Here is a 20748-nt window from a genome sequence, read left to right as displayed (position 1 = left end):
CTTATATCTCTTCCCTGGTCATTAAATATACGGGATGGTCGACAGTCATTAGGTCAACACCGTTAAGTCGACATGGTTCTAGGTCGACATGGGACAAGGTTACATGGGTTTAGGTTGACAGTTCAATAGGTCAACACAAGCATTAGGTCGACAGTGTCTAGGTCAACCGTCAAAAAGTCAACATGGGGTTTTTCACTGTTCTTTGACCTGAATGTCAACACAGTTTACAGTGCACCGCATCACTCGCAATGCTTTGGGCACACTATTTTATTCTCCCACCACGCCCTAGTGGATGGTAGGGCATGAAATACTGCCTGTCGGTACATGTAGGCTCAAAAAACAGTGAAAAACTGTTGTGTTGACCTAAACCCATGTCGACCTAAACCCATGTGGACCTTGACCCATGTTGACCTAGAACCATGTCAACCCATCTCCATGTCGACCTAATGGTGTCAACCTAATGACTGTCAACTAACTTGCTGTAGACCCAATGACGGTATACCAAATATACTACCTTTCACCCTCTGCAATCAGTCTCTGACTTTTGCTGCTCCCTTTCTAAAGTAATCACGTTTCTCTTCTGCCTCTAAGATTTTCCTGTGCTCTTCTTCATGTATAGACCTCCTTTGCCCACCTGACCAGACTCTCCCATAACCTTCGATCTTTGATGGCCAACAGACAATTTGTAGGTTGACAGTCTATACGTCGAAACCAATATGGTTAAAGGTCAACAGAAGCAAAAGGTCGACATGACTGTGGTCGAAACAAGAAAAGGTCAACTTTTTTTAGACTTTTTTTTACATTTTTGAACTTTTTTATACTACAATTCAAACCCTTTCAATGAACCTTTTGCCTGTGTCCAATTTTGGTCCAGTGTCAACCTTGTGCTTGTCAACATTTTGGGGTTCACCCGACATTGTTCACCCCTTTAAAGCCAGTGACATGAGGCAGAGACTTTCCTATCATACTAACCTTTACGCCAGAGTTTTCAGTATATGAAGTATATGAAAAATACAAAGCATATTATAAATATCTTATTTGGATTATTATAATCATTTTTATATTGTAGTCAAAACTCTGGAGTGCAATGTCTATGGCAGGTGAGGCAGTACCTCCCCTGCCTATCTTTTCTGCACATCTCTGATCCCCAAATCTCCAGTAGTATATACTGCTGCACCTTATATATTATTTGTAAATCTGGCTCTGGTCTTAGCTGTAGCCTCCTTAGCCATTTACCTCAAAATGTCCCTGTTTAAAGCATACTCTTAAAATTCACCTCATCAGTATATTTTTTATCTACCTTACATTTCTCTCTCTGCATAGTCAGATACAGACAGGAGAAAAAGATGACAGTGGGCACTACAACCTAAATAGACATGTGTATGGTGAGTGGTGCGATAGCATTTTCCACCAGCTCTTTTTTTCCTCAGCATTGCCTCTCTACATATACAGTAGGTGTTCTCTGCTCTTCATCTGCGCCTCCTTTTGTCATCCTATTCTGTCAATTTGTTTGCAACAGAACACGAGGACATGCACTGCAACTAGAGGGAGGAAGATTCAGGGAAAATTTGAGAAGAAATTACTTCACCGAAAGGGTAGTGAATAAGTGGAATAGCCTCCCATTGGAGGTGGTAGAGTTAAATACAGTAGTACAATTTAAACATGCTTGGGATAGGCATAAGGATATCCTTACAAAGAAAGAAGGATCAAATATGGTTTGAGGTAACATGTTTAAAAAAGGGGCAGACTAGATGGGCCAAGTGGTTCTTATCTACCATCAAAATCTATGTTTCTATGTTTCATTATTTTTATTATTGTCACGCCTGTGGTCAGCTACTGGCTGGAGATAACCACAGTTAAAGGGGCTGACTGGTAAGTGAACCAAGGGGCCTTAATGAGGTTGAGACATGACCACGACAATAAAAGTTAAAAAGTCTTTATTGGGACCACAGAATAACAAGGATGAATGAACGAAAACTTGGTAAATGGTAACTGTATATAACAGGGTATCACTGGCAGTAAGTAATAGGCATTGCTAGTATAACAGCAAGACGACACAAGCTGATCACCTCCAGTATGAGGTTTATTGCATTACACCACTGATTGCTAGGTTCTCCAACTACAACAAGCTCCTTGATGAAGTTTCATATCCGAAGGACCGAAACGTTGGGGCATGGTTGGACATATTGATTATGCTTGAATGACCCATATATCATGTTGGAAATAAATGAATACTCCTTATTTTACAACACACTTGTGGACTAGTGTTGCATATGCGAATAAATATATATATATATATATATATATATATATATATGTTTCTTGGATAGGAGGCACTCCCACACAACCAAATGCAGAAAACTGGTAATATTATTCAAACAAAATTGGTGCCCTCCAGTGTAGCTATTCTGGGATGCTCATGTAGATGTAGAGGCGGTTGGTGGCACTCGGAATAAAGTCAGACCACACAGTGGATAACACCGACGTTTCTGAGCCCGGTGGCTCTGTTATCAAGGTGCAGGAAGAAACAAACACATCAAACAAACACAAGTATAAATACCTTACTAGTACTTTCGTGCCGCCCATCGCCCGCCCAGCCGTCATCCAAAAATGACGTCATACGCAAGGAGTAGCGGCAGGACGCACGGAAGGATCCTATGCACCGCCGTTGCCTAGCAACCCCAGCAAGCACTGTCAGTGCCCCGGCAACGGACCTGTAAGAGATACATAAAATACAAATATATTACAGTACAAATAACCTTGAAAAAACTGTGCTACAAGAACAACCATGAATAAAACCATACGTGTACATATATGTAGAAGGCAGCCATCAAATATTAAACTTTTATACAAATACTGTTGTATGCGCGAACACTGTAATAATCCATATTCCTTCCTAACAGCTTTGTTATCTAACTTGCTACTGTTAGACAATCTATCAGCACTGTGTAAGAATAAATCTATGACCAAACCCTAAACTGTGTGGAATGTCTCTAGACAGACCTGCACAACTGCTATATTATATTATGAGTGCCTGGCTTGCACTCAACAAAGTTACAGAAAACATGTCAAACCCTAATGTTCATTGAGTCCACGAGGACTCAGGGTATCGAGATTAAAGATCCAGCAACTTTCCAACCGGAGAAGTTGAAGCGATCTATCACCTCCTCGTTTGAGGGGTCTCACATGATCGATTACCCGGTATCTTAAAGAAGCCAGAATATGTCTGGCCTCGGCAAAATGCCGGGCCACTGGCTTCTCGCTTGACCCAGACTGAATGCTTGCTTTAATTGCAGACCGATGGGCTGCAGCTCTCTCCTTAAAAGTTCTATCAGTTTTCCCTACGTAATGTTTACTGCAGGGACAACTGATTAGATATACCACAAAACTGGTATTGCAACCCAAGCGATGTCTTATTTTAAACTTTTTGCCCAAGAAGGGATGACAAAAAGATTCACCCGGTATCATATAACTGAACGTAGTGCAGCCGGTGCACCTATACCATCCCTTCTTGGGGTTTCTGCAGAACATGACATTTTTGGCTGGAGAGGACACATCATTTTTGACCAAAAAGTCTCTCAAGCTTCTCCTTCTAGTATAGGAGCTCATGAGAGACTTGCCATTCAGTGAGGGTAAAGAGGGATCCGTTGCCACTATTGGCCAATGTTTTCTGGAAAGCTTAGTGATGTTGTGGCTTTCGGAATGAAACGAATTGACCCAAATCAATTTGTGGTCAATATTTTTAGCAGAAGCTCAAGGGATCAGAGACCCTTCACGGGTCATCCCCTGAACTCTGGATTTGGCATTTAACAAAGTAGGCAAGCTGTATCCCCTATGACTGAATTTGGAGACCATTGTAGAGAGGGATGCCTCCAGATATCCCTGATCACTAGTGATCCTCTAGGCCTGAAGCATCTAGGAGAACGGGAGGCCTCTTTTAAGTAGGACAGGATGGAAACTGGAATTGAGCAAAGTATTGTTCCTGTCTGTAGGTTTGCTATAAAGTGACGTTTTAATCCTCCCCTCCATTACCTGGATTTCAACATCCAAATAGTGGATCGAGGAGGTATCTGTCACATAAGTAAATTTAATGGGAGAATCTGATACATTATGCATTTCTATCAAGCCATGCTAGATTGTGATATCGCCTGACCAAAGGACCAGGAGATTGTCAATGTACCGTGTGTACAACAATAACGACCCCCTGGTCATCTGGTTATTGATAAACAACTCTCTTTCCACAATAAACATGTAGGAGTTTGCGAACGATGGGGCCACTGAGGACACCATCACGCAGCCCCTTTGCTGCAAAAAAATCTTTTGTTGAAGGCAAAATAATTGCGCTTCAAAGTCAGTTCTATCAGCCGGATGAACAGGTCCACATTAGGCCTGATGTTCAGAGGATTAGCCGTAATTAATGACCTAACTGAGTCCAAGCCTGCAGTGTGTGGAGTGCACGTGTACAGACTTGTGACGTCTATAGTGCACAAGTTGCAATCAGCTGGAACCTGTTTAAGATTAATTAATTTGTTAAGTAAAGCATTGGTGTCTTTTAAATAATATTGGTTCATTTGGACACAAGGCTGTAAAAAAAAAATCATCTAGAAAACGTGAAATGATCTGATAAAGAGACCCCAGAGCAGAGATAATTGGTCTGCCCGGGGGTTTCACAGGGTTTTTATGTATTTTGGGAATGGAGTATAAGACAGGGATAACCGGATGAGCAACAGAAAGAGCCTCTCTGGTGCTCTTGTTAATCTGTCCGTCAATCAGAGCCTGATCTAAGATAGTATCAAGTTCGGCCTTATAGATCGCCATTGGGCTTTTGTGTAATGGTTTGTATGTTGCTGTATCCGCCAATTGTGAGTTCACCTCATCCACATAGTCACCAGTGTCCAACAACACAATCTCTCCGCCTTTGTCTAAGGCTCTTATAGTTATCGAAGGATCATCACTGAGGCTTTTGAGGGCAGTCCATTCTGGTTTAGAAAAGTGGTATGAGTGGGCTTGTAGTCTTTCAGTAACTTGCTAGTGTATTATTCTAACATTCTTGTAAAAGTCTTAATCGCAGGGTTGAATGATTGAGGGTCGAAATTAGAAGTCTTCTTGAACGATTTTGGCACTTGGGTAGGCAGCGGAGACTCGTTGGCAGCCCAGAGTTGGAGGCACTATTGTCAATGTCGCTGGCAGACGACTGTTCCTCACCGGAAGACTCAGACCTGATGTTTGTCGTAATCCTGGTTGACTTTTTATATTTGTCCATTTGCGTTGACAATTTCTCCAACCAGTTACATGATTGATCAAGGAAGCCGCAAGCTTGATGGCCTGGAAGAGGGAACCTGGAATGCAGCTTACAGACAGACAGAGCACCATAAAGGTAACACAATCATATCTGATCAGTAGCACTTTCAACTGGCCTCACTTACCCTGCATCCTTATAGAACCCAGTAGAAGCTGATTGGCTGCATAATTATCCAGATTTGGAAGTGGACAGAATTAGGTGGAAACGAACATCTGACAATGAAAGACATAGCTGCTCCCATGTCTGGGAGAGGTGGGCTTTTTTGTTTAGCAAATGGTTTGAGGTCTATGGCAATGGCGGCGGCATGGAAGCTGCAAGAGACTGGAGCTGATCAACAGACATGACAGGCAGGGAGTGGTTTATAGCCGCGGGGACAGCGGCACAGAGAGACTGCTGAATCTGTGCACTACAGGCTGAGCGCATACAGCGCAGATAGAAGCAGGACCTGGAGTGCAGAGACAGTCTTCTCAGGCACTTGGAAGGTAAATATGCTGGCTTTAATACCCAGATCATGACAATTATATTTACAAGATTTATATCTCTGGCGATGGTGATTATCATGATGAATAATTTGACATAGTTTTATCTACAATATCTTACCACAGTGCATGTGGTGCAGACCCTCATTCCTCATTTTTATGGTTTACTTGTGCAGATACTTTGTAATCACTTCATGTTATTTTCTATGGGGGTTATTCACAGTTGATCACAGATTCGTAATCTGTTCGAATATTGAATGACTGTGTGTCAAAGCACGCTTGTGCGAGCCAAAATAGCTACAAAAATTTTCTAAGTTTGGCGTTTGGGGGTAGTAACCTACCATTTTCGGTGGATGTCAGAAAAATTGCAGGAATGCCCAGGTGTGTAAAAGGAATGTATACAATTTTTTTCTGTAAGTTTCATTTAGGGGTCAGTTCATATAGCTATGAGTGGTCCTGATGCATTATTGCAAAGGTGTGGAAATGCACATCAACCATACTTGCCTACCCTCCCGGGAAGAAAAGGAGCCCTCTGAAAATCAGCTGTGGGGAGAGGGAGTGGGGCTTAAAAATGCAAATCGCTTCAGTTTAGCCCTGTCCCCTCCTCTTACACCCACAAATCCTAAATAATAATAATTTCTAAATAACTCAAGAAGCTATGCATGTTTTTTTGGGGGTGAAAAACCCAATATCTACAGGGGAATCTTATGAGCTTGCACTGGCTCATGTGCACTACAAACTCTGGTGTTATGACCTACTGTGCATGGCAGGGCCAGATTAAAGTCTGTGGGGTCCCCCAGTCCGGGATGGAGGCAGCAGGTGGTACCTGGGCAGCTTGGGGTCCAGGCAGCGGGGATCCATGCAGCGCTGGGGAGGCAGCATTGTCCCTGCGGCGGGGTCCCTGCGGTGGATGGGAACTAGTAGCGGTATTGGCGCCGCCAATACCGCTACTAGTTCCCATCTGCCGCAGTGACCCAGCATGGCTCCTTCTGTATTTCTAAACTTTGCTATGTAACACTGTACAATTTGTTTCCACCAGAATATTGTATTGTAGCGCTTAAAATCTATTTACTTCCCAAGACTATTGAACACAAATCGGTCAATGTTCTTTTTCTTCTTATGAGCCTCAGTGCACATGTGGTTGTACAGAGGAAATAGTTGCAAAGTGTTAAAGGAGATGGTTGGATAAATACAGGTGTATCATGACCATTCAGACAACTTTTCTGAGTGTGCATAAATTAGCAGTTGCAATCTTACTGGAGAGCTCTCTGCATTTAAAGAGATCAGCTCAGACTATGAAGGGTGATCTCGCCGGGCATCCAAATGCCCGCCCCCCCCCCCCCCCCCCCCACTGTGCTCCGAACATCCCTGCATCTTTTGCGAATTAATGTTTTGCATCCATTCGCAGTGTATCATGCAGGGCCGAAATAATTTGATGGTCACCGGCCATCGAATGATTTCTACCCTGCTCCCAAATCTAAGTCAGTCTGCGTACAACAACCGCAAGAACAAACACGTCTGAATTATGTAGTTGAAGTGCAGTGCAGTGTTTTACAAAGAGAATAGGTTCTCAAACACATTTTACTCTGCCCCAGTGCAGCTTACAATCGATATTCCCTATTTTCCTTGCACACAAGGGCTGATTTTGTCAGATGATAATTATCCCACCTGTCTGTTCTTGGAATGTGGGAGGTAGAAACAAACTCATGCAAACATATGCCTTTCACAAATGAAGGCATATAAACATGTTACACTATATATTAAATTGACTACTTTTCAATCGGAAAGAAAATTATCTTTGTGTAATAAGAATAATACTTTCCGGTGGTTTGTTTATCTATCTATATATATATATCTATATATCTATATATATATATATATATATATATATATATATATATATATATATATATATATATATATATATATATATATATATATAAATGAATAGCTTTTATTTCTGCATGGATCACATTTTCTCTCTGGTTTGAATTTCATCCAATTAGATTTCTTCCTTCCCTTCCTGTTTAGCTTTTACCTTGCTGCCATGGAATAGTATGATTTTGATTTTATTTTTTTTTGTATAAAATATGAGAAGTGAGTTGGGGATGAAGTGAAATCACAAAGTCAGTGTAAGTGTCCCTTAGAGTATTCCTGTATAGCTTATCATTTCTCACATTCCTATTTTGTCTTGTGGGGATAGAATAACCAATCGTAAAGAATAGAAGCTTCCGAATAGCCCAGTGCCATCCCTCATTAAACTTCTTTTATACTCCTCTTTTAAAGAAGCTGTCAAGTTCTATTCTGTGTCTGACAGGAAAGGCCAAATCTGCAGTACAGGAAGCTAGGCGCACGCACGCACACACACAGAAAGAAACTTTTTGTGTGACTGTTGTACCAAGCCAGTAGAGAAGAAATTTGAAATCGTGTAATTTAGTCTGGAGGCATTTACTGTACATAGCCAATAGTAATGGTAATTTCTCTCATTGTTAAAGTGAAAAGATAACCATCAGTCAGTTGTCAATTGGTCAATTGCAGAAGTGATGAAAAGAGACTGGTAGGAACAATCACGACTGTGGCTATCTGGACTATTTGCTGTTTTAAGGAAAATATGGGTTCTGGATTCAATGGAATATAATGGGATGCTACAAGCCTCTAAATAAAAATCATACATACACTAGATAGCGGAATAGGATTGAAAATATTTTGTTTGTGTTTTATATCTCTATATTTTTTTGAACTGTTAGACAGTTTAGTTAAAATCGTATTGCTTTTTATTGTTTACATCTTTTATTGTTCTTTAGCCGAGGTAATTTGAGCTTAACTCTGACATCAGGAACATTCAATTTATTTTTTTGCAGTTAGACTCATGTTGTACCTTTAAGCGTTTTATATGTTATGCATGTAAGAATAAAACTTGTATCACATTTATTGTTTACCTGCTCCTCGCATTTTTCACATTTGCTTTGCTACAGTTCTTAGAATCTTATTTCAAATATATTTTTCTGTCTCTTCTGATGTATGTAATAATTACTGGCCATTCATAATAAAACTCCAGATTAAATCTCTTTCGCTTCTAATAATATTCAGTGCCCCCATGGCTTCAGAATCCTGCTATTAAAACAGTGTTACATCACCATCTTCTTAATACTGTATAGAGATACCCTCGTCCAACCCAATTGTACTCTCTTTACAATGTCCCTTAACAGTTTTATTTTAATTAATCCCTTGTTCTTTTTTAAGTGTTGCGATGTTATTGATTTTAGGTTTCTGCTCTTTTGGCTGTGGTAGGTAATAAAAAGGATTATAGGCCTCCAGAAAGATGAGATATCATCAGCCTGTAATCCAGCCCGCGGTTTCCTAGATACCGTATTGTCTATTCTGTTCCGCTATGTGAAAAATGTTGAATATCAACAATGGGTTTCAGTGCTGTATTGTTGAGTTTTGTATGAACTAATCTTCCTTCACTAAAAAAAAAAAAAAAAAAAAAGAGAGAGAAAGAAAAGAACTACAGCTTTGGACAAAGTCTATAGCCAGTGCATTTGTAACTCCCAATGCACAGGGGCTGACTGTGCAGGCAGAAGACATTTTGCTCATTTGCTCTGCTCTTTCCTATAGCTAACCTGCTCTCAGGTGTCTGTACTTCTTGTTTTTTGCCACCTGTTTGGGCACTATTTCTGGGAAAGCCTCTGGACGTAGGAGTTGTAGTAGGCCATGCCGAAAGAGTATTGTCCAATGACTGAAAGGTAAGCTTCTACTGGTATGTCACTAGTTAACAGTTGGGGATTGTTGATGTAACTCTTTGATATCATCCTGTTACTGAAACAGCTTTAGCACAGAATCAGTGTAGTCACTGTAGTGTATGTTTCTTTTTCTAATTAAATTCTAAATGATATACTTTATGCTTTTTAAGACATAGTTATCCTTCCACAAGCAGCTAACCCTGAAATGCTCTATTGTGTGTGATTACTGACTTTATTAAGAAGTTTGACATTTGGATCAGCCTGCATAAACACCAATATTATCTGCATTGAATGTGCTGTGGTTCTCATTTATTCCCAGGAATGCCATTTATGTGGCATCACTACAGAATTCTTAATGTCAGCAGAAGAAGAGGGGTGCTGATCGTTCACTAGAAAAGTATAAAAAAGGCATAATCCATCACTCAATAATACAGAATAAAGAAGGAATATTTTAATGCATAACCCTGTTTTGTTACATTATATCATACATAAGTTTCTTACTTTCTGCTGCGTGACAATAAAGTTAACCAGCTAGTGCCTGGTGCACAAGTTGAGCTTGTTCCCTTGTAATATCTTACAGACAAATAGGCAGCGATGATAAATCTGTGCAGATATCAAGCTTCCCTTACATGCCACGCAAGCTGTCCACACTGATATTTTGCAGATCAGCTGCAGCTATAGGTATGCTACCTTTCAACATTTCAAAAGTCAGACTTCCATGAATGATTGTCTCCAAGATAATCGCTCTGTAATGGATGCGTACAATTGAATTAGTGCCCTGCTGTAGATTGGCTATTCTTACCCCGGCACTTTAATCTCACTCTTAAAATCCCTGAATTGGAAGGAAGTGCAGATAAGAGTTGCTTAAATCTGCATTTAGTGCCAGGCAATGAAGGCCCCCCTATGAAAGCACTTCAGATCCTGCGCTTGCGGTGGTGAGCCTGAATTTTTCCCCTTCCCTGAGCATTATTGTCAGTCAATTATGAAATGGAACTGAACCAGAAAATCTGGTACAGTCTGGTAATTAGTACAAAGAGTTTCCAGTCTAGTGTAAAGGGAGAGATGCAAGGGACCCAGCAGCTACAGATACAGTTTTGATCAGCCTGGACACTACGTTTCATTCTGCTTGATTACCTCTTAAGATACTGGCTCCATCCCTTAAGGTCTGCTTGAGATGCATTGGTACTTATGGGCCTAGTTTCTCTTATATGTTCTCTTTTAAAGGTGCATCCTCTCTTTTTACAATTTGACATTTTAGCTCATCGCACAGATGCATCATGACTTTGCAACAAAGAGAATATTTATTAGCACATCTTCTGGATATTTGTTTCCAGGACAGGGAGTTAAGCATTACATTTTTATCTGTTCTGTTTTTTTTTATGTAGTTTCCACATCACTTAATGGGTTTTCAACTATTACTGTGCCTTACTCAAGCTATCCCATGATGACTATGTGTCACAAAATGTCCCATTGTATAACTGTATCTCAGTATCTAATAAAATATATTTATCATAAAATCCTCAAAAATACTCAAAAAAATAGGTTTACCATAATGTACTGAAAACTGAATAAATCTATGCTTCTTAATAGAACACAACATACCTGCCATTATGTATTAGCACAGGATTGTTGATGACAGTAACATTTCATTTATTTATACTGATGACACTATGTTCCTTTTAGACAGATGAAAGTTTGAATGAATATGTTAAGCAGTATTCTAATTTACATACCATACTGCTAATGTAATAGATTGATGTGTAATATAGATATCAATGTACTGTACAGTTTTATGTAGACATTAACCTGTCACACATGAATGATACAGATGAGGTTGAGTCAGGTCACTGCTAAATGGCCATAATTATTTAAATATATTTTAAATGAATGAAATAAGTGGAACTAAGTCATTTACAGTTTTAGTCAACTTAATCCGGACATGTTCACACAGTGTACTCTGTAGTGGGTTACAAGGTAAATAGTTTTAGACTGAGAACAGTAAAACATGGAATGTTTACACATTGGAAAATGTGAAGTCTTTGTTACTAAGTAAATATTTACTACCACCTCAACTTTAAACTTGTTTTTATATGGAACTTCTATTAGTTTCCATTCGCTGATATCTGCAGTCTTTGCCTATGGTGCAATCTTAGTTCTTGTAAGTTGCAAGTTTTCCATAAATTGTTCCTCTTGAACACTACCATATGTATAAATACACAAATAGTATAATACAAAATAGTAACTACAAAAACTTTGGTAAATACGAAAGGCTGCTGTACTCTCTGTAAAACAGTCATCACTTAAAAAGACTGGTCATATTTTTGGATCTTTTAGAAGCAATTGTTTGGATAATGCTGGCCAATGGAAGACATTAATAACCATAGAGTAATAATATAACATATTAAGAAAATTCAATATTTGGAAAACTAAAATGTCATATCAGTATATTAATAATATATAAGTTTGTGACCTATGATGCTGATGATGATAATGAAAATATTTCCAAAAGAAGATATTGTCATTTGCTTCCCAATACAGAGGCTTCTAATATTTTATCATGGTGAATGTGATTTCTAAGTGTTCCATCTGTTTGTCAAAACACAAGTTACTGTCTACTTGGGCTTGTCCCAGAGCTTAACACCAAAGTATGAAGGGAGGTCAAACAATGTCATGTGTCACATCAGAGTCATCTACTGTCTATCTAGGGAAAGTGTGATGTCAGTGTATCAAGTGTACAAATAATTAAGTCATGGAAGGAACATTTATTGTTTTCTAAATATAGTTTCTTACTTTTAGGCAGTAAGGCAGTTTTTGTGAAATAAAAAAAAAAATATATGCTTTCTCTGTCCTTGTTAATAGAACATTTTGCCATCCCAGATACTTATTGCTAGGAAATTAAAATCAGAATATGAACTTTGTTGTGAACTGTTTGTACTAGTTAATATAAACCTGCTGTCTACACAAGCTTCTTTAAGCTCAATTATGGAAATTATTAAAATGTTCTCTTCTCAATCATTTCCGCTAATCCCAAAAATGAAGGTTCTGAACAAGTGAAGAAAAAGTCAAGGAATCATTTTGTATTGTTGATTCCCTACTAAAGATAACTGAGAAAAGTTAGGATTAATATGGCCTTTTTCTAAACCTGATAAGGCTGTGTGTGTGTGTGGGGGGGGGGGGGGTTTCCCCCGCAAACTGTAGAATTTAATTAGCTCTATAAATGCCAGAATGACAAATAAGGTGCTATTGTCTTGATATCTCTACAGGAATTGGTCTTTTAAAGTAAATTTGCTGTATTAATCACCTAAAAATATTTTTGATCGCTGAATTAATAGCTTCAGGCTACACCAGGTAATCATTGGCATAGGTGATTGCCTCTTAATTACTGTATGGACGCTCTCTATTCACTCTTATTAATTCATGTTTTCTGGCAAAATCCCAAAAGGCAGCCTTCCCCTATATCTCCTAATTACTTCTGTAATTGAATTTGCCCACTTTTTCAAGCCTATTTTTCTAACCTGACTATATGTATTCATTCTTTATTGTATCTGTCTTGTGTCGGTTTTCAGCAAAGCAGAATGTACATTGATTCTTTCCCCGTTTCTCATTAATTTTCAAGAGCTTTGCTACATGACTGTTTTTCTAAGCCTGTCAATCCTATTGCTTGGTCCAAAGAAGATGCTTATTATTTAAGGTTAGGTAAAATAGACTGAAGTTAATTAATTCATTAGTAACTCAGAGCCAATTACTACAGCCTTCGTTTACTTATGCACTTGTTAACAAGACACAAATGAGAAAAGGCCAATGACAAATGGGGATCTTTCAGAAAGGGACTAAGCTCAGCACAAACACTGCACCTGTTAATGTATCTTCTGTATATATCAGATGGGAGTTTTTGTATTAGTAGGTTTCAGTTACTATTTAAAGCACAATACTTCTTCACCATGGTTTAAATAATCATATTTGACTGTAGTTCATTACTTTGCTGTGCATACTATGTGTTTTTAATCTTGTTCAATACAATATATAGCACAAGACCTTTCTATACAGTATTGTTTATTTATTATTGTATCAGGTGTGCATTTGAATCGGTTTTATTTTTCTTGTTTTTTTTATTTAAAATGAAGAATACACAAAGTATGTTAATAGTAGCAATACTGTATGATAACTAGCTATAGTATCTTGTAGAAGACAAGACCGGGACTAAATATAGGGAAACATTTTATCCTAAGGGTGAATTGATGATTTGTTTGATCCGGTAAATAGGGACTCCTGCAGTGTTTATGTCAAGACGGTATTTGTCCCTATTTATCCAGCTTTTAACTCTTTGGGTCTAGACTTTCAGTACTGACTATGTTTTTTTTTTTTTTTTTTTACAGCAAACACATTTATTATGTGAAAAATGTGCACAGCTATTAACACAAGGTTCCCATTAAAGCTTCTCGGTTTATTTATTGATATGTCAAAATCAATGATTTTCTGTTATTTTTGCGAGGAAATAAAGAAATGAATTGTTTTTGTGATATAACTTAAAACAGTAGGTTTGCATTTAAAAAATAACCTTTTTACAAACAACCCCCCCCCCCACACACTGAAAAAACGATGAAAATCTGAGGTTTTTGACAAATCACTGCTCATTAAGTAAACCTGTGTATCTTATCAACTAGATAGGACAGACCAATACTACTAAATTCATTGCCATCAGTGACTTAATGATTAGCTACAAACAAGACAACTGCAAGTTTTTTCTGCACATCAATTTCCTACTGGTAAATATAGAGCCCCTTGTTTTTTATTTATTCCCCTCAAAATCCCCAAATAGGCATGTAAATAAGATTGCATGCATGTAAGCTTAGCTAAACGTAGATAACTCAATATAAAACTTTGTGAAATATGGGTTGTACAAATTTCCAAGCCTCAACATATTTTGTAGGATCGTTCATTTATTTCCATACTAGGTATCTCCGACTGGAAGGTGGAAGCTTAAGAACTGGAGTTTTGGATCGGTGCCCTATCGTCTGTAATACCACACACAGTACAGCACAGTCACCTCACAATAGATGCTATCAATCTTCTACTACTGTTATATTCACCTAGTATAAAAGCACTCATTTAATAACCACACATTTGGTACATTTAAATGGAAGATGAAGCATTAAATGGTAGTACTTAGTTTCATGTTACGTTAAATACTAAGTATACATTTATATTATATTTTAAGCATGAACTGCCATGCAAATCATTTTAGGATGAGTGGATTTAATATCGGATTATTACCTGAAATATAGATGTAAAATACCATTTATTAATGTAAACTGACTATAATAGTACACATTAATAACCCTTGAAGTATTTTATCAGACATTTCAAACTGAACAGTGACTTGCAGTTATATTCAAGTCAATGCTCCTATATGTATAATTGTTATCTGTTCCAAATCAGAAACCGTCATGATTTGCCATTATTGTCATGATGTACGGTATCTGGCTGTTTTCTTATGGTGCACAGGTAGGTGGGTCACATCAGCTCATAAAATACTGTATGCTCAGGGTTACTTTGGGTACACTAGATGAATGTTCTAGAAAATGGACTATAGTTCAACAGGCCTATGTGTGGAAACAACATAGGAAGGAAGAGGAGAGAGAGAAAGATTGGAGTTAAGTGACTATGCACAATATATACTATATACCAGCATAGTGGACCTAATACACCCCTTCTGGGATTTATAAAGAGCATAAGGCCATCCAAGTAAGGGACGGCATTGTCTTATGCTTCAGGATAAATTATTTCATTCCTACATTCTGAACCTACTTTTGAGGGATTGCAGGTCCAACTTGATATGCTAACGGTGAAAATAGTCCAAGCTTTACTTCAAAGTCCATCCTGTGAGTGCTTTAAGGCCATCGCCTTTATGGTTGCTTATACTTTTTTCAAAAATACTGATCATGTATATCCTTAATTAGTATGAGAGAGGTGGCAAGACTTGTATTTTAACATATCTCATATTTGTGTGTTTAAATGTTTTTTTTTTTTTTTTTTTTTTATCACATTACATTTAGAAACCATGCAATTAAAAGTATAGGTCAAGGATTTCTCTTTAGTGCAGTTAAATCTCATTGAAATAGTGCATCCAACAACTTTTTTTGTGTGATGTTGCACAACTTGTGTGTCAGCAATATGGGCCGCATTCATATTTGCAACTAAATCAACCGGGCAAAACCATGTTACACTGCAGGTGGGGTGGAGGTAACACATGCAGAGGTTAGATTTGGGTGGGATGTGTCTAAACTGAAATCTAATTTGCATCATACAAATAAAGCTGTCTAACATTTGTGGGCATCATGCAAAAGCAGACAGTATTTACCCTGCACAGAAAAAAAAGTTGCATTGCATTTGTTCCCCTCGCATAGTAACATGGGTTGTACTAGACACAAAGTTATGTGCATTTTTTGTATTTACTTACGAATATGAATCAGGCCCTTAGTAAGCATTATTTCAATGTCACTCCGAAGGATGTTATAGTTATACACATGAAATCTTTGTACTTTGCATTATCACTGATGGAAGTGCAATGTTGCACTTTTGTAACACACCTAAAACAACTTATAATTAAATAAACAATGATATTTAACTTTAGCCAATAACATAAATAAATGTGATGGACCCTAATAATCTGTGTTTTATAGAAATTTTTGTAGTTACAATCTGCATTCATTCTATGGGACACCCCGGAAAACACAGTCCAGCACTGCTTACAACTCTTTCAGACAGTTTTGTCATTGATAAACTCTGACATTGCATTGTCTTCTTGTCAGCAGACATTATGCCTGCAGTACAGCAAATATTTTATTCTCCTTTGGACCACAGCATCTTTTAGACATTCCCCTCTTTTATTGATTTGTTTTCTCCTTCCCCTTTCTCCTTCCATTGTTTTCTTATCATAGCTGCAGGTTATTACGTAGGAAGTATTGATGGGAGTGGATGGTCTCGGTCGATGGAGAGCTAATGCATCCCTAATCCTACCATTGTTACAGAGTTATGCTTTACTGTGGTCCCTGATGGGGAAAAGGTGCAGTGCTGTTGATCTGAGTTTCATTTGTCACAAACCTATCCATCAATCAACCCCCAGCACGTCTGAATTGTGAATGACATGTGGGTCCTGGCTGAAAAAACTTGATAACACTGTTTTGTCAGATTGCTCACTTTCCTTTTTTTCCCGATAAGAAAGTATATTGGCTAGAAATAGATAAGCAAAGAAGTAGTAAAGGTTTGGAGAGAGACGCAGACATACACAACAGTAAAGGTTATAGATTTTCTATATTAATTCTCCTTATGGCCTTAATACATTGATTAAATCCTAGCTTTATACGCTATCATCTGAACTAGTTGTAATTGTGGAGCTTTTAAACCAATTGCAGATGCTTAAGAAGACTTTTCTATTGAGCCTGGGAATTTATCCAATGTATTGATTTCCCTGTTACTATCCCTAAGGAACTATCAACTTCACTTATGAACATACCACTGTGTCTCTTTACATCTCTACGAGACACCTACAGTTTTGTTCATCACTTTAATAGAATTATCAATATACTACACTAGTTACATAGAATTGTTCTGGTATTGATGTTAAATAATGATAGACTATTTCAATGAAAATCCTATCTGATACATTTATAAAAAACCTGGATTTTCAGCTATATTTTAATGGCCAGGAAAATGTGTTCTAATTATAATTCATGTGTTTGAATACTTATTACCTATAGGGGTATTTAATAAAGCTCGGAGAGAGAGAAAATTGTGAGAGATAAAGTACTGTCCAATCCGATTATACCTTACATTTTACAGGTTGTGTTTGTGAGAGATAAAGCATCAGCTGTCTTTTTTTCAAACACAACCTGTAAAATGTAAGGTATAATCGGATTGGACAGTACTTTATCTCTCACAATCTTATTTCTTTCCAAGCTTTGAAAAACACCCCCATAGTCCATATAAAGCAAACTAATCTTATAGATTTGAATTAGACAATGTATAAAAACTTACAATGCAATCCCAACTATTCTCCAGTGCTTCTAATTTCTAATATTATATCATATTAACCCATTTGAGTGCCAAGTGAATTTATCCATCATAATGACCTGCAATGTTAACCTTATATACAGTAGGACATGTAATCATTTTTTACCCAACATTTTTTATTTGAATTTATATAACAAATGTGAGCGACACTGGCATTTTTAGCAGAGGTGTTGACACTCAAAGGGTTAAACCCTGTTCAGAGATAGTAGCGATTTCCTGTAGTTTGTAGCCTACAAATAAATAAAAGACAAAATGAGAACTCATTATTGTGTTACCCATATAGTAATAGATTGCTATGATCAGTAAAGGGTTAATCATTCTGAACAATCACTTTCCATTCTGAAGTCAATTAACAGCATACAACAGTTTATCATGTTACAGATTACATAGAACAATCTACAGGAAATGTAAGAACAAAACTCAATTGTCTGACAAGAACATACACACAATTTGCTTTCTGCAGAACAGCCCAAAAATAAGTATATTCTCAGTTTTTATTATGGTAAAACATATCTACATTTATTTTTTAAAATAACTCCAATTACTTCCGACTGGAAATATTTCTATGTCTCATTTTAATAGAGAATTTTCAAAGTTATAATTACGGTGTGAAATTTGGTATCTCTGTGCCATTATTCCAGTCATTGAATTGCACACTTTAATATGTTATATAAAAAAAAAAAAAAGCCTTCTGAATATGTACAATTTTCATTTCATTCCTTCTTTCAAGTTAGCATCATGCTGAAAGATATGTTTAAACATTAAATAGCTCTATAGGTATGTTGACTGTGATTTCCAAAACGAATTCTTCTCTGCCACGGGAAGTTTGAAAGCCATTAGATTGTGCCCATTACTGTAAACAATTTGTAGCATTACGTAGAAAGTGCATAGAGATGACCTGTAAGTAACAGTTATGAAACTGATAACAATAAAATAATCCAGACGCTAGGCAATGTACTTTAGTTAGCCCCAAGTATTTTTTAAATAAGATCTTTCTTCTGATGCTCAGTCACTTGCAAAGTGGAAAAAATCAATGTTGGAGTGCTGCAGATTTGTTGGATAAATTACATGTGCTTGGCTGCTCTATTGTATCTGTCCCATATTTCCGACTAGATACTTTTAGATGGAGCAATCCTATAGCACACATACTCAATATTGATTTTTATAGATTAAACAGAGCTTGAATTGAACACCATGGGGCCAGTAGCATGAAGAACTTAAGATTTCCATTTCTTCACAGTGGGAACCCATTCCTGGTAGATGCTTATTAGGAAAAGATTAGTGTCTTCAGAAGGAATGCTCTTACTGTATGACTGGGCTGGAAAATGTAAAGTACAATGTATGAATTCTTTTGTGTTACTTATTTTTAAAGGTTTATTATAGTTGGGTGGTTAAAATCAATAGCTTCAGTTTCTTTTTTTTTTTTCCTGCACCGTGGTGGCTATACATTAATGAGCCCCTGCAGAACGTAAGGTCAGTATATAGCTACAATCTTGTAATGATCAATCTCTCTTGCACCTTACCTATGTGATTTTATTTAAACAAGGTTACGTAGTTTTGTTTGTGTATAGAATTATTGTATGTGTATTTATGTTGGATGACTAGACCTTCTTTGAAAGTCTACTAATTAGTTTACAGGAATTTCATATACTGTTATTAGGATACCCTCCTTCCCTGAGGTTCGTAGTATTCTCATTCATTTTTGTCATAAAAGTTGCTGCTGAAGATTATACTTATCATCATCTTGAACAGATTCATAAGGGGAAAATTACTGAGATGAGAGTTCTATTTCAGATGGGATGTTATTTTGGGCAACCAATCAGAATCTACTTATTTATTTAGCTCCTTCTAGTAAATTTCCCCCATAGAGTCTATTCTCTGGTGACTGGTGGGCAATGCAGAGCCCATACATATACAATTTCTAATCTATACAGAGACCCCAAAACCAAGTGCTGTAACTAGAGGCTTAGTGACCCCTGGAAAACGTTCAAGGCCCCTTTTAATTCCTTGAAACCTTTACTGTGACACCATCGTATTGTTTTATTAGAAGTTACAACTACAGTATATCACTAAAGGAAAAAAATGATGTCCGCAATGTGAGCCACACCTCCATTAATGCCACATATATGTAGGTTCCAACAGAGCCAAACAGGGAACCGGCAGACCAGTATCAGCTGTACAGAATTCTGGCTAAAAGAATTCACAGGAGACAGATACACAGACAGGCAGCTGTGGGGTTTACCCATGGGCACACCAACCTCTAGAGATGGACCTGAGAAGCCTCCTCAGGTTATTGGCAAAAAGCAGGGGATCAGGCAGCAGCATCAGTGTGGTTACAGTAGACAATTATCCATCAGTCCACAAATCCAGGCCTCAGCTTCGGGCCTATTCAGATGCAGGAGCTCAAATGCCAGAACTTGAGCACCAGAGGTTGGATGCTAGAGCTTGGTGTCCCCCATTCACCTTGTTGCCTCCGGAACATTTTCCAGCGTAGCTACCCTGTAGTTATGCCACTGCCCCATCCGGGTACAGTTCAGTTTTCATGCTCTGCGCTGGCTAAGTCCCAATGCTAATGTCACTGAAGTGCCAGTGGGGCAAGTCTTGTTAATAAGACAGCTCCCAACTTTCAAATCAAACAATTGCTCTGACAGCAACTTGTAAAGTGGATTTTGATAGATTAATGGTGTCCATATTGCAAACTTGGTAATGCTTAATGACTGCTGGATGTTTTGACAGTACTTCTAGTGAAATGCAATTAGAGCAGTAAAGGAGAAGAACAGTATTTAATATCTGATGTAGAATTGTAATATGTACGCTGGATAACTGGTTTAAAAAACAGGTTGAATGTTACAGCACCAATGTATGCCTTAAGGCTCTTATCCAATAGTGCGAAGTATCGCATGCGGTACCTCGCATGCAATACCTCGCCAACTCACCCAAGAGCTGCCGGGTGGCAGGATCGCATATGATACATTATATGCAGTCCTTTTGCATACGATGGTGCAGATGTATTATAGTGGCCATAGCATGCCGATATAATACTTCCTGCTTCGACTCATTACGCTGACACACTATCTCCTTCCCCCTGGCTGGCTGGACTGGGCATGCACAGGATCTCGCTACTCACATGAGATCTCCAACGCAGCCCAGA

The 20748-nt window shown here is 37.9% G+C and overlaps 1 protein-coding gene across 25 annotated transcripts in view; it reads left to right on the top strand.

Annotated features, from left to right (window-relative positions):
* LOC146064321 (uncharacterized) overlaps positions 1–20748 on the top strand; it is a 626027-nt gene that overhangs the window by 511371 nt on the left and 93908 nt on the right. For 10 of the 25 annotated variants that reach the window (XR_014471792.1, XM_083177686.1, XM_083177679.1 and 7 more), the window contains exon 1: positions 9329–9527. The exons of 14 other annotated variants lie outside the window; for them this stretch is intronic. The gene's annotated coding sequence lies outside the window, so the exon portion shown is untranslated. Of the gene's footprint in view, positions 1–9328; positions 9528–18484; positions 19071–20748 lie in introns of those variants that run through there. One more of the 25 variants, XM_083177670.1, reaches the window with a different exon arrangement.

Source organism: Crinia signifera, chromosome 3 (genome assembly GCF_055691185.1).
Source record: "Crinia signifera chromosome 3, ASM5569118v1, whole genome shotgun sequence".
NCBI lineage: Eukaryota > Metazoa > Chordata > Amphibia > Anura > Myobatrachidae > Crinia > Crinia signifera.
The sequence above is the reverse complement of the archived record's forward strand: the minus strand, read 5'-3'. Positions and strand labels throughout refer to the sequence as shown.